Source organism: Nuphar pumila, chromosome 4, assembly GCF_984573655.1.
Source record: "Nuphar pumila chromosome 4, dmNupPumi1.hap1.1, whole genome shotgun sequence".
NCBI classification, from domain to species: Eukaryota; Viridiplantae; Streptophyta; class Magnoliopsida; order Nymphaeales; family Nymphaeaceae; genus Nuphar; species Nuphar pumila.
The window spans coordinates 63,717,227-63,733,361 of record NC_143252.1 but is presented as its reverse complement, the minus strand read 5'-3'; the positions used below and the strand labels follow the sequence as shown (position 1 = coordinate 63,733,361).

Below are 16,135 nucleotides of genomic sequence, written 5' to 3'. Positions count from 1 at the left end.
GATTTTGAACAGTCTTGAAAGGAAAGTTTTGACTCCGAGAGCAGGTAGGCGCGTCCCGCCCTTTCAGGCAAGTAGAAGAAGTCAGCCTTGTTTTATGGGCTTTTCTATTGCTTCTTCCTTTGGAATTGGCATTAGAGCCAAGTAAGCTATCACTGCATTGAAGTTTGGATGTGGCTTCCAACAATAAATCTTACAAGCCCAGCTCCCTAAGTTCGACAGAAAAAAATATTATTAAGTGGAGCAAGAAAATGAACATGCTTTTTGGTCTTTAAAAATTGTCAAGAGTCATAAAAAGATTATGTTGAGCCAGCTAATGAGATGATTGAAGCGGTTCACACCCAACCAGAAAAGAAGCACTAAAAAAAAGCAAAAGGAGGGTAAGAAGGCATTCTTCTTTTTTTATCAACGGTGTGTAGGATGATATTTAAAATGATCGCCAATGCTACAAACTTCAAATAAGCATGAGATACTCTTGACAAGTCCTACCAGGAGAGCTGAGAAGGTGCATAATGCGGCTGCAAATCTTAAGACATCAAATTGAACTATTAAATGAGAAAAAATGGGAAAACATAACAAATTATTTGTCGTTGGTCTCTTGCAATTGTCAATCAAATGAAAGCAAATTATGAGATAATCTCCAATATTAGCATAATTGAAAGGGTAATTAAAACTTTAATATGCTTAGAAAGTCATTGCCATAAAAGCTTCTAAAGATTTGGAGGCTATAACTATAAATGACTTGATAGGAAATAAAATTCAAAGTCCATCCGAGAATGGTAAATGTAAAGAGCATCGAACGCAATCTCCAAGAGTATGCTGGAAAGAAAAAAAAGGAACAATTCAAATTGAGAAGGAGGTGGATGGACTTCATATGGCAGAGAAAAAGAAAGAAATGCCACCTACAAACATCTCTGACTCAAAATTGTGAAATATCTCAAGCCCGATGTTTTAATTGCAAGCAATATGGTCATTACAAGTCAAAGTTTGGAAATTTGCAGAATAGTTAAAGTAAGGGATTAATAATGTTGCTGATGAAGAAAAGATGGTTATCAATTCATGATTCAGGTTGATGGTATGCAATGTGAATGAAGAATTAAATAAGTGACACCAGAAGCATCCATGGTCATACATATACCATGGTTGATCAGAAGAATACTCTAATTGCAAAATTTAAAGCAGAAAAAAAAATTTGCTTTAAGAATCCAAAACATCGTACTTTCATGTTTCAATGCAATTTTAAAGGATGAATCTTGGTTATGACACTTGTGTTTTACACACTTTTAGTTTGAAACTGTCCACAAAGAAGAACATGGTGAAGGGATTCTCTTATAGAACTTCTTGAAATGCTATATATGTGTGTGCATATTGAAAACATCATGGAATCAATGTTTGGTTGGGAGAGTGTTGGAGAGCTAGAAGATTTCTCCAACTTGTGCAATCTAATTTCGGTGAGTCTGTGGATAAGTCTTTCCTAAGAAAGAAATGTCTTCTAACCTCTATTGATGACTTTAGTAAATAATTCTGGTTCATTTTTATGAAAGATAGCTCAGAGCTTGTCTTGAAAAAAGAAAGCAGTTTTAAACTTGTATGCTTGATAACCAATAGTGGAGGCAAAATCTAGTTCTAGTACATGCCTCAACAAAATACTGCAATTGGATGTAAGAAATTGAACAATTGTGGATATGGTAAGAAACATGTTGAGAATTGAAAATGTGCCCACAACCTTTTAGGCAAAGGGTGTTGCATGTGCCATTTTCTTGTTGAACAAAGTGTCACAAATTCATTTCCATATATACCTCCTCAAGAACTATGGAGTAGCTATAACATTTGTCTAAAGCACCTGATATCCTTGACGAGAAAAAGAAGAGATTTAAAAAAAACAATTCTTATTAGGTGTAGTTAGCATAAGAAGGCATCTAAGCTTTATGATATGGTTATTAATAAGGTTATTGAAAATAGAGATGTGAAAGTTGAAAATAGGAAGCTTTAGGAGCAGGTTGATTCCATGCATTATATGTGCCCATCTAGATTAACTTCTCTATTGATTTGTAATGGCTTACGTCTACTCCTTTGCAACAACAAACACCTACAAAGGTTTTATGCTGATCACCCAAAAAAGCCCTATGAATCAGAATAAATGCATCACTGCAACCCTGTTCAATACCTTCACCAAGTTAATGGGAGTTCTACAATGCTACTCTATGTTTGCGTCATCACTGACAAAGCCACATAATCTATTGATGATGTTAAGTTGGTTGCAGTTGAAGTTGATATGTTGCATTGTGAAGGTGTTAACTCAGATGATGGCGAATAGCAACGACAATGTGTTTACGGTTTGTTGTAGAGCCCATCTCCCTCGAAGAAAATTTAGTTAACTATATTGCTGCTGATGAAGCTGCTTAGGTAGTTGAAGACTCAAGGTTGGTCGGTGATACAAGCCAAGCACTCTTGGGCCACTATAGAGGATCGAGTAGAGTCCAATGTAAGGGGGTTGGGCATAAGAGTAATAAATGTAATTGAGAAGGGTTAAAATGAGCATAGAAAGGGTTCTAGTGTGCTGGGTTGTTACAAGGGTAACATGGTCTTTTGGAGGGCTTAGTGCTTATATTATAATAGCCTAAGTCTCTCACTTGTACTCATTCTATTCTATGTGTTGTTACCTCTTGGATTCTCTATGAGAATAATTGGATATAGACTAGTTGGCTGGAGATTTGGCTCTAACAATGTGTTGTTAGGGATTTTCTCTCTCCCAACCACCTCTCTCCCTTCCTCTCTTGGCTGATCCCTCCATCTCCTTCCTAGCTTCTCCTACAAGCTAGCCGACCACCACTTATCATCTCCCTTCCTTCCTCCAATATTGTAGCTAGGATCTAAGGTGTCACTATTGGGTTGGTCACATTTGGTATCAGAGCTATTGGGTGTAGCTGTTATTTTTAGAGTTCCAAGAACCACCATCTTGAAGATTGAGTGTTTCGGTGAAATATTGCATCCAATTAAAGATACTGATCAAGGAGATATTGCCGAATTGGGAGGATTCCAATGAATTACAACACATTTCAACAAGTGAATGACAAATTCACGTGAAGGACTTATCAGAGATCAAATCCCATGTGAAGAAGAGTCAACCCAATGCGGAGGACGCGAAGGATAGTGATTTGGTGACTTTTGATGCTTGGGTCGAGAGATCGAGCAAGGAAGAACCAAGATTCTCAAATGGGTTGCAAAAATTAGGTGATCTCTCTCTTGATTATTTGTTGGGTCAGTGATTCATGCTCAATACCAGTTGTGAGGTGTGTGAGAAGCCATCTTGGGTGATTTGTTGTTGAACTCACATAGAGTTTTGCATGAAATTTGCACTCTATGTTGGAATTCCAAGAATCTTGCTTTGGAGAAGAGATTAGTGTCTGGGTTGAAGAGAATTGTTGTTTTCCTTTCTGTTTGAAGTGAAATTTGAAATAATTCAATGTTGGGAGGTATTTGAGGAGTAAATCACCCTCTAGAATTGAATCACACTTGATCTTCCAAATTTTCCTTGTATTTTTTTTGTTTTGTAAATTCCTGTTTTTGTAATGGGAAATATTGTCATTTCCCAAATATAGCTTTTGGGAGATCCCAACAACTATATTTGTAGCTTTTGGGAGATCCCAACATCTATATTTATAACTTTTAGGAGATCCCAACAACTATATTTATAGCTATTGGGATGCTCCCAACAACTATATTGACTCTCCTTTGTGTACATATAGGGGTGCTTCCCCTTAGATGGGTATTGCTTTCTCAAACACCCAATCTCTCAATAATATTCATTATTTTTACCTATGATTGAAACTCATAAGTGGCTTATGTGTATGAGTTTTGTATTGACCCATAAGTGGTCATTGTGTTCTTGTAAGCCCATAAGAAGCTTCTATTTATATTTTTTGCTCGTTCATTACATGGTATCGCCCCTTGATTGCTCTTTGTATTTGAAGATAGTGTGGTGTGTTAATATATATATATATATATATATATATATATATATATATATATATATATATATATATATATATATATATATATATATTCCAAAATACCCGATAGGGGTATTTTGGTCTTTTCATAGTGTAATATAAGTTGCAACTTGCATACAACTTATTTAGGTTTTTTTTATTTTCTTATTTTTTATTTCTTTTTCTTTTGAGTTCATTGGGGGCCCCACTTGGATAGACGTTGGGGTCCCCAATGTCTATTAGTTGGAGCCCCAATGCCCTCCTCTCTCTTGTTTTTTTTTTGTATATAAAGGGGTCTTCCCCTTCATCCTATGAAAGAGTTCTCTCACTTTCTCTCTTTAATAATATTCTTCTTTTGCCTTTTGGCATTTCCTTCTTAGTGGGTTTGTGTATTTTGTACTTTATGTGCTTGTGATATTTGGTTCTTTATTGAATCCTCTTGTGTTATCATTTGTAATTTGTATTTTTGCATATCTCATTACATGGTATCAAAGCCATTTGGGTTCTTTGTGATCTTGGAAGATTCCACTTAGGATCTTTTTTAAGTTCTCTCTCTCCTCAACTCTACCTTCCTCTTCATCATGGAATCATGGAGCACGACTCAAGAGTACAGCTCTCCTTCAAGCTCAACGGTTTGAATTATTTGACGTGGGCATCGACTATAGAGAATCATCTTCGTGGAAAGAGACTTTGGGGCTTTGTGATGTGGACCACTCTTGAACCAACATTATGGTGTTGAAAAAGCTCTTGATGGTGAGGATCGTATTAAAGCGATTAATGAGCATCAAACAAAGGCAGATGATTGAAAAAGTAACCATGCCAAACATTTGGGGTGGTTCATGAACAATGTTGACATAAAAATTTGTGCCAACATTGCTAAGTTTAGAAGAGTTAATTTCATTTTTTAATAGAAATAAAATGAGATTAAATTTTAATATATTCATGACTATGGTCACAAATATATTTTAACTTAATCTTCATTTAAATTTCAAGAAAGAATAAAATTAATTTTTGTGCTTTTATAGAATTTAAGGCAAGATCAAATTTCAATATATTCATGATTATGGCCACAAATATATCTCGATTTAATCTTTATTTTTAATTCTGATAAAAGAGGAAAATGTATTTTTGAAAATATGATGTTTTTCAGAAAGGACTTAAAGTGTAGGTCAAATTTTATTCCATAAAAGATAAAAATCCTAAGTATTGTTCACATTTTGACTGTGGCCATAAATGTGAATAATTTACTTAGGGTTAATTAATTCTTATTAGAATGGTACACGTGTCATTCGTGTTATCCCATAGTGCTTTTTGAAAAATAAAGTAAAATGAAATGCCATAAGCACTTACGAGAATTTAAAATGCAACTATATGCTCATACATTCTATTCAAAACAGAAAAGTAGAAATTCTCATTAATACAAATTTATTACAATCTTAAATGGAAATTGAAATATTAAAAACTTCCTAGTCTAGGAAAGAAATCAGGGTCTTCCGAGCTTACCTGCAAATATGAGTTAGCACAAGGCAGCAAAATGCAAAATGTAGAAAAGAAATTGAAAATATCATATTAAGACTAACATGCTGCATATACATTTACCTAAGTAGAACCTGGGCATGCTGTGAGAAATCGGATGACATCTTGTTAAGAAGTCTAATGACATTGTAAAAAACCAAATGGCATGCTATAAAGAGTCAAATGATATGCTGCTAAGGAATCCAATGACATGTTCTAAGAAACCAATGATATACTATTAAGAAATCTAATGACACTGTAAAAAGCCAATGATATGCTGTTAAGGAATCTAATGACATACTGTAAGAATCCAATGATATGTTGTTAAGAAATCTAATGACATACTGTAAAAAAAACCCAATGATATGCTTTTAAGAAATCTAATAACATACTATAAAAAGCCAATGATATGTTGTTAAGAAATCCAATGACATACTGTAAAAAAACCAATGATATGCTGTTAAGAAATCTAATAACATGCTATAAGAATCGAATGATATGAATCAGATGATATGCTGTGACTGATATCAAATGGCATGCTGTGAACTTTAAGTAAAATGAAATAAGAAAATGAAGTACCATGAAAATGAAGTAAGAAAGTGAAATGTTGTGAAATTTACCTACTCTGAACTCAGTGGGATTTAAAGATGAAATGCCGTGAATCGAAACCGGATTGCAATTCCCATCGATTGCAATTCATAGCGATTGCAACTCAGGTTTTGATTTTTTTTTTAAATATATATCTGAGATAGAAGCATCTCGCGTGATCTCTGACATAGATGAAAGATCAGATATTATATCAGACCAAGCAGTCTCTGCAAGTGATGCAATTTTGAGTACCTCCAGGCTTAGCATTTCAAACCATGGTCATAGACCTGCCCTCTTCAGCAGCAGCAGAATTGATGACAGAGCTGCTGAATTTTGATTTCACCATCCTTTCCATTGAACAACCATGCTGCACCTCACTTCCCTCTATTTTATTAGATTAATAAACTTGCTGGTCTTTAGTATTAACATTTTGATCTTTGGGAAGTAGTGATCCAGAGTTGCTACCAGTAAAAAATAGTTTTTTTTCTTTCTATATGGCATAAGAACTATAAAATCAGATTCAATAAAGGAAGAGTCCACATTATCCTCTAAGTTCAGCTTTTGGCCCAAGAAACGCTTTATAATTCTCCAAAGATCTTTCTCAAAATTGTGTTGCCGGTTCACAATAATGTCTACAACAGCCTGACCAGAAATCTGTTTTTCAGCGAATCAGATTCCGGCAACTGCAAGCAATTCCGGTTAGAATAGGTTTTTACGGTGGATGGTAAATCAGATTCCAGTAATTCACACAAGATTTCCGGTGAGTTAAATGAGTCATTCACGGCAGCTCAGATCTGATTTCAGATCAGCTGCTGAGAATGATTTCATAGATGACTGAGAGGCACTTTCAATTGCAAATCAGAGCAGAGTCTATTTTCACGGCAAATCCAGATCACACGCTGGATTTCATGGCAGCTATGATCTGGATTTCAGATCAGCAGGTGTCGGAATGAAGTGTTGACGCTGAATTTCACATTGGACGGCTGGGAACTTCACGACAAATATGAAGACGCTTTCACGGCATATTCAATAGATGAATTCACGGTGAAATCAAATGCAAAGCAGATGAGGATTTCACCGTGAATTAGATCCAAGCAAATGCTGAATCATGCTGCTACTTACTGGATGTTGGATGAGAGATCAATGATGCAGGTGAATGAACAAAGATGTAGATGAATACTGTCTAAAAAAAAATTCAGATGAATGCTGCTATGTTTATTGAAATAAAAGAAAGATGTAGATCTATGATGAATGAATAAAGCAATTAGAAATTGTAAATGAAATAAACCTCAAATGCAAAATGCTATGCTAGAACGATGATGCAACAACTAGAAATCAAACATAATGTAAAAACCAAATGAAAAACTGGAAAAGAGAAATGAGGAAGATCTTACCGTGGACTAGAGTGAAGAAGTATGGATTGAGAGGAGAGGGAATCTCCGCCTTTGCGCCGTCGGATCAATCTCTTTCACTGATGGAGAAAGAAAAGAGAGATCGCAGGAAGAGAGAAAGGGGGAAGAGAAAGAAAAAGGAGAAAAAAAATTGGAGGAAAAAAAGAGAGGGAAGGAAGGAAACGAGCGGGAGCCAGAGAGAGGAGCTCCGATGCCTCCTCTTCTTCCCCTCAACAGAGTCCGACCCCCTTTCCTCCTTTGCTATAACGAGGGGGTTAGTTACAAAAATTTTACAAAGCCCCTTATGGATTTTAAAATTTTTAAGAAAGAGGGCTTAGTTACGAAAGTTTTTCAAGAAGCCTATATTATTTAACTAAAAAGCAGCTTTTTAGAATTGTACTCTTATCGTATTTTTTTGAAATTATTCAATAAAAACAATAGGAAGAGAAAATTTAAAGTATTATAAAAATGATTCACGAAACAGGATCTAGATGAAGTTTTAAGAAAAACATTGAATTTGAAATTTTAAGGATTTTGCAAAAAGAAGAGTTTTGAAAACGGAAGGATTAATTGAATTTTACAATGTATCTAGATCCGAGATTTTGAATGAAGATCGAGTCTTGATCTAGAACTTGGGGAAAAATGAGATGAATGGGTTCAAATAGAGATGGGATCTAAATAAAATGCTTGAACCACGTAGAGAATTGATTTTGGATTTTTAGAAGATCCGGGCTTAAAATTTGATTTGGATATCTGATCTGAATCCGAGATTGGATAAAGTAGAGAAAATGAAACTGGGTTTCTGATCTTCAACAAGGAAGTGAATCCGAGAAATAATTAGAAATTGACCCAATTGCCCTTCTGACTGACTCAATAGGTGGGTGCTAGGGGCAAAAAATGAAATTTTAAAATTTTGAAAAATTTGGGGTGTTCACACTCTCCTCACGATCTCTCTTTGTTACCCTTTCCCTTCGTCCTTAGCTCGCCGCAGCCACCCTGATGGCGGTGGCCTTCGCCCGACAGCCTCCAACTGCTGCCTTCCCCGACGTCGTCCCCAAGCTTGCCCTGCCTCAGTTACCTCTCAGCATGCGCAATGGAGCCCTCTCGTGCCCCGCGGCCCGAGACCGTCATTACATGCACATGAAGATGCACTCAACATCACGACTCTCCAAGGTAGGGAAAAGTTGCGCAAAAAGGACAATTGATGAACTAAAATAAAGCAATTAAATTTAAAATGAAAAAGAAAGGATAAAGGACGATATAACAACATGATCAGAGATAAGCAGTGAGTAACATTATCAAGTAATGATCATGCTTTAGACAATGTAAATAAGCAACTAAGCATCATATAACAAACATGCAACTAAAATTACAATTAGGCAGTGAACTATGCAGAAAATAACAAACTATTCAATCATCAGTTAGCAAGTTAGTTTAATTGTTCTGTCTTGATTACTCCTTCGAGTACGCGAAGGAAAACATCGTATATGTGAAAAATACCATGACGTTTATTATTTTTTTTAATGTGATAACCGGGGTACCTACAGACCGAGTGATAACCTCATGCGAGCAACTCGTGGCCAGGAAAAACATCACATAGGCAACAAATTGCAATCTATACTACTGCAGTAGCTAGAGGACGTCATTGCTCCGCAAAACATGTCGTAAATGAAAGTGCAGTAGGATCGAGGCAACGAGCACTAGAGGGGGGGGGTGAATAGTGCTTTTAAATATCGTCTTTGGAATTTTGACGGATTTTGAAATTCACAAAGCAATCACACAAAGAACACAATAATTTATCCTAGTTCGGTCTTTCCCGACCTACATCCAGTCCCCAAGCAAAACCAGTTTGAGATTTTCACTATCAACCTTGTGTAACTACAAGATCATACAGACCAAATCTGGTTCCACTTTCAGTAACACACCTACTGAAAGCAAACAACTCCTTTAAACCAAGAGTCCTTCCTTTTATAGAAAAATGAAATAAGTAACAACTTACAAACAACCTATGAGCCCTTTTTATGAATGCAAATGAGATGCAATTGACTTTTGAGGTTGTTGAAATACTCTACTCATGAATTCACTGTCTCTCAAAGGAATTTGAGTGAAAAGCTGAAGTGAAAAATATCAAGTGAGTGAGAAAATGAATATGAGTGAAAAGCAAAGAGTAATTCAATGTAATTCGATTGGATTGCATTGCTTTTGAGTGTGGAATGCACTCATATTTATAGTTGAAAGATTCCATACGTTGATAGTATGAAAGGGTGTCAAAATAGTTCATTTTGAACGATCAAAACGTTTGAAAAATGAAACGACACGCCTTTTAAAAGTTTCAGGAAAAACGACAAAATTTGTCGACTGGAACAATAGTTAGTCAACTGATAATTAACTATTAGTAGACTGACAGTTATCGTCGGTCGACTAATGTGTTTATCAAGCCGTTTGAAAATCTGAAGTTTTAAAACTTAGTCGACTAGAGAAAAAATTAGTCGACTGATAATATTATCACTAGACTGAAAAACCTTTCAGTCGACTGATGCTAAATTTTTTCTGAAAATACATGTTCTGTCCGGTCGACTGATAAAATCATTAGTCGACTGCTGCTAAATTTCCAGAAAACAGACATTCTGTCCGGTCGACTGATAAAACCTTCGGTCGACTAATTTGAGAAAAATGACATTTTGTTTAGAAAATTTGGCGCGAAAGGATTAGTCGACTGGTGAGTCTATTGGTCGACTAATAAACATGAAAAATTAAATAAAGAGTTTTCTAAAAAGATTTTCATGAAGGATTCTTTTAGAAAAGTTTTTCTAAAGACTTTTTAGGTGAAATGCAACCGAAACATGCACTCTAAGTAAGACTCTTACAAGAATCTAAGACTTTTAATGAATTTAACATTTGCACACTAGTGTTCAAAGATTCTTCATCGAATTCTTCAATGCTTGTCATCTTTCTTCATTGCCTTAGCTAAAATGCAGTGGATTCACTTGTTCATCATCAAAACCTTGTACTTGAAGCATCATGTATGACTTTATTGTCGTAACAACCTCTCCCTTTTTGATGATGTCAAACTAATCAAAGATGGAGCATTTAGATGCATTATATGGAGATTTTACTCCCCCTATCAATATGCTGCAAAACATTAAAAGTTAGTACATTCAAAACACATAACACATATTGATTGTTTTGCATTTCCATCATTACTTCATGTGTCTTTGTCTCATGCAAGTTCTATCTTTTTCTCCCCCTTTTGTCATAAGCAAAAAGAGTAAGTGCAGATATAGCAAAAATGCAAATTCAAGTTCAAAAAATTACAACCCATAAAGTATCAAAGTTCAGTAAGGACAGTAAACAAAGATCAAGAGAAGTGTTGCTTGATCATCTCCTTGAGTTCAATAATATCTTTCTGAATTGAAGAAAGTTGTTGAGTCACATCTTCACGAAAAGTGTGTTGATGCAGCTCCAAAGCTTTCATTCGCTGCAAAATTTCATCATTGTCTTGACTAGTAGAGAATTTCTTTTGTTTTGCTTGAGATGAAGGTGTCACAGAAGATGGTGAGGGTTCAAAGAGTGATGGTTCAGATGGTTCAGTTTGATCAAAGTTTAAAGGAGGCATGTTAAGACATATGTAATAATACATCTATATATATATAAATATAGATGTATTCACCATAATACCCGATAGGGGTATTATGGTCTTTTCACAAGTACCCAATAGTGGTACTTGTTTTATTTCTTTTATTTTTATGTTTTTTATTTTTGTTTTTTTATTTTTCTAAAATGTATTTTGGGATACCAAAAGGGGCCCCACAATGGAGTCGTTGGGCCCCCCAACGGTCACAATTGTGATCGTTGGGGGCTCCCAACGACTCTATTGGGAGCCCCCTTTGGTCTCCCTTTTCTTATAAATAGGGGGAACCCCCCTTGTATTTGGTATTGCTTTAGAGAGCTCCTCTCCAATAAAAGAGATATTCTTTTTATGTGTGTAGCCTTATTATAAGGCCCTTCGTATATCCCTTGGTGGATTTTCTCTCTTATGCTTGTTTCATTTGTCCGTGTTGGACATAGTGAATGCTTTGGCATTCTTGGATTCTTTCGCATACTTCATTACAATAGATATTTGATTTTCATACGTTTAAAAATAATTTGATCAAAGAACTCCTTTTGTTCAATATATTTTTCATTGGTTAAGGGTACTTTAAAATATCTGAAAATACGAGTAAGAAGACATCCATACGGAAGAAAAGGTTTCTGTTTCCACAAATTAGTAAAATACACGTTGGCCCAATTTACCGAAATATTTCCAAATAAGACATAAAGAGCCGTAGATAGATTTGTGGAATAGTAATCAAAAGATCCTGTTTTAGGTAGAACATTGTGGGCAAGAATTCGTCCAACAATGCGTGCACTAGTTTGAAGATTGATATTTTTGAAAGGAGGACAATGAGGTGCACTGAGAAGAAGAATTTCTTCAAAAATTCTTTCATCATTGAGTTCAATAGTATTGAAAAGAGTTTCTGAAGGTGGAATATCTAGGATTTGTCCAAGCAGTTTAGAATCAAACTCAATTTCAACGTCACGAACAAGAGAGGAAAGAAATCCAGTTTCATGATCAATTTGTAAATTTGTGTAAAACAAGTGGATCAGTAAAGGATAATGAAGGGAGTCTGCACCGGCATCAAAAAGGTGGAAAATGCCTGGGAATAATTCTCTGATTTTGTAACGAGAAAATAGGTGAAATAGGACATTTCGGCCTGGTAAAATAGGAAGTGCAGAAATCGATCCCAAAGTATCATATAAAAGAGGATTTCTGAGTGGTCTAAGAGAAAATCCATGACGTGCTTGTGGTGTAGTTGGAGGAGAACCTTGTGCAGATGCATTCTTCTGACGAGGCATGGTTGATAAGGAACGAAACAGATTCACCTGAAAAAAAATCGCAATTGCAGAGAGTCATTGATCAACACAGTCATTGAGAGGAACAAGTCGAGATGGTGTTGATGTCACCTTCTAAATGCTTTAAAAATGACGTCCGGCGGGAGGAAGATATTGTCCGGTGTCGTGGCGAAAAACCAATGAAACAGAAACACTTGATGCGATGCAGACACTGTGCCTTCTATGATCAAGATCGTTGGTAGTGGCTAAAACAATCGGCAGTAACAACCCACCGAAAGGGATGTCGAGTTTCCACGGATTTGTAGGCAAGAGTGAAGAGGCGAGGAGGAGTTCGTCTGCTACAGAAATAGAAGATGACGCTGTGGATGACGGCAGGTGAGAGGAGGCTTCCACAAGCGGCGTTGGCTGAAGAGGCACCCTGTCACGGCAAGAGGATTCCGACGAGGAGGGGTTCGTCCGACACTCCGAGGGATTTTCGGAAGAGAGAGAGGAGAAAGAGAGAGAGGGTTTCTTTTATAAAAAGGGGAAAACATATACGGGCATGAAAAAAAATGAAACGGTGCGTTAAAAAGAAACGAGTGTTAAAAAAAAATGATTTAAAAAAATCCAAGGGGTATCGGGTCCTTTCAATTGAATTTTTTTAAAAAAATATCAGTCGACTAGAATTTTATCGGTCGACTAATAAGGTGCGATTCCTTCAGTAAAATTTTTTAAAACACCAGTCGACTAGAAGTTTATCGGTCGACTAATAAGGTGCGATTTTGAGATTTTGTTCAAAAATTAGCATTTTATAAATCTAAAAATGAGCAAATGCCTAGTTCTCTCCTAATTCTCATAAAATCTTCATTTTTAAGTGGTTTAGTGAAGATATCGGCATGTTGTTCATTAGTGGATATAAAATTTAACGAAATATCTCCTTTTAACACATGATCTGTTAAGAAATGATGTCTAACTTCAATATGCTTAGTCCTTCAGTGCTGAACAGGATTTTTCGAAAGATTTATAGCACTAGTGTTATCACAATAAATAGTTGTTGTTGAGTAATTCAAACCAAAATCTTTTAAGGTCTGTTTCATTCATAGTACTTGTGAACACGCTAAACTAGTCGCTATATATTCTGCTTCAGTTGTTGAGAGTGATACTGAATTTTGCTTTTTACTAAACCAAGAGACTAAGGAATTTCCTAAGAAATGACAAGTTCCGCTAGTATTCTTGCGATCAGATTTACTTCCTGCAAAATCTGCATCACTATATGAAACTAAATCAAAGAAGAATGATTTTGGGTAAAACAAACCAAAATCTGAAGTATCTTTTAAGTAACGAAGAATTTGTTTTACTGCAGTTAAATGAGATTCCTTTGGATTAGCTTGAAATCTAGCACACATACAAACATTAAATATTATATCAAGTCGACTAGCAGTTAAGTATAATAGAGATCCGATCATACCTCTGTAGAGCTTAGTATCTACATTTTTACCATTTTCATCTTTATCAAGAGAAGTAGTTGTACTCATAGGATTTCTTCTTAATTTCGATGAGTCCATCCCAAACCTCTTGAGAAGTTTTGTATACTTAGCCTGATTGATGAATATTCCTTCTTCAGTTTGCTTTATTTGAAGTCCAAGGAAGTAGTTTAATTCGCCCATCAAACTCATTTCAAACTCTTCCTGCATAGCTTTAGCAAATTCTTTACAAAGAGAATCATTAGTATAACCAAATATTATGTCATCAACATAAATTTGCACAATAAGAATATCTGAATTAAGATTTTTAATAAATAAAGTGGAGTCTACCCGACCAATGGAAAAACCAGATTGTTCTAGAAAATTTCGTAGTTTTTCATACCATGCTCTTGGTGCTTGTTTAAGTCCGTACAAAGCTCTTTTTAACTTGTAGATTTTTTCTGGATATTTCTCATTTTCAAAGCCTGGAGGTTGCTCTACATAAACTTCTTCATTGATGTGTCCATTTAAGAATGCACTCTTCACATCAATTTGATATAACTTAAAATTCATGTAACTAGTAAAAGCATGCATCATTCAAATTGACTCCAATCGAGCCACTGGTGCATAGGTTTCATCGAAATCTATGACTTCTTGATTATAGCCTTGTGCTACTAGTCTTGCTTTGTTTCGAATGACTTCGCCATTTTCGTCCAGCTTATTTCGGAAGACCCATCTTGTTCCAATTACTGGATGATCCTTTGGTCTATCAACTAGATCCCATACATCATTCCTAGTAATTGGTTAAGTTCTTCAGACATGGCCAAAAGCCAAAATTCATCATCACAAGCCTCATTGATATTCTTTGGTTTTATTTTAGATATGAAAGCAATATTTGCAATATATTGCAATTGCCTTCTAGTTCGAACACCACTCTTTATTTCTCCAATAACTTGTTCATGTGGATGATTGAGAACTTCTTTCCAAACCGGTTGAAGATGATCATTTTCTTGAGAATTACTCTCTATCAAAGGTTCTTCTTGAAGTATTACTTATTCTCCTTCGCTTAGAGGTATAACCTGCTCATAATTCTCATCAAATGCAACATGTAAAGATTCTTCAATGCAAGATGTTCTTTTATTAAAAACACGATAACCTTTACTTTTAGAAGAATATCCAATAAATATTGATTCATCTGATTTTGAATCAAACTTATTAAGATTATCTTTGATATTTAACAAAAAGCATTTACTACCAAAAATTTTGAAATATGAGATCTTTGGTATACGATTATAATACAATTCAAAACATGTTTTATGTAAAATTGGTCGAATAAGAACACAGTTTAAAACATAACATGTTGTATTTATTGCTTCAGCCCAAAATTATTTTGGTAAATTTTTATCTTGAAGCATGGTTCTAGCACATTCTTGCAAAGTTCTATTCTTTTTTTCAACAACTCCATTTTGTGGATCCGCTCTAGGAAAAGCAAAGTTGTGAGATATACCATGTAGATCACAAAAGTTTAGAAAAGATTCATTTTCAAATTCAGCACCATGATCACTACGAATTTTAATTATAGATGTAGATTTTTCATTTGTAATTCTTCTACAAAGTTTGAAAAATTCAAAAAAAGCATCATTTTTGCTTTTTAGAAAAATCACTGATGTAAATCGAGAATAATCATCTACTATAACAAAAGCATACTTGCTACCATTCAAACTTTGAATTCTAGATGGTTCAAATAGATCTAAATGTAAAAGTTCAAGAGGACGTTTTGTTGAAACTATATCTTTTGCTTTAAAAGAACTCTTGATTTGTTTACCCATTTGACAAGCATCACATAAGTGATCCTTCTTATATGGTATTCTAGGTAGGCCTCTAACAAGATCATTCGTGGATAACTTGGAAATAATTTTAAAGTTAACATGTCTAAGTCTCTTGTGCCATAACCATTGAATTTCATTTGAAACAATAAGACATTTTTCATTAAAAGTGGGTAACTCATCTAGATAAAGTTCATACACATTGTTCATTCTTTTACCTTTAAAAATGATCTTTTTAGATTGAAAATAAAAAATTAAGCATAAATCATGTTCAAAAGAGACAAGAAAACCTTTATCACATAATTGACTAATGGATAATAAATTATGCATTAAACCATCTACTAAAAGAACATTTTCTATCAAGGGAAATTTTGGATTACCAATGTTACCAATACCTATTACTTTTCCCTTGTTATTGTCACCAAAGGTGACAGTTTCTCCATCCTTACTTTGGAGGGTGGAAAATAACTCCGGCCTTCCAGTCATATGTT

General features: G+C 35.0%; 1 protein-coding gene across 3 annotated transcripts in view; it reads left to right on the top strand.

Annotated features, from left to right (window-relative positions):
- The window catches only part of LOC149840251 (Nucleic acid-binding, OB-fold-like protein), a 52,322-nt gene that overhangs the window by 773 nt on the left and 35,414 nt on the right, over positions 1 to 16,135 (top strand). The window lies entirely within an intron of this gene.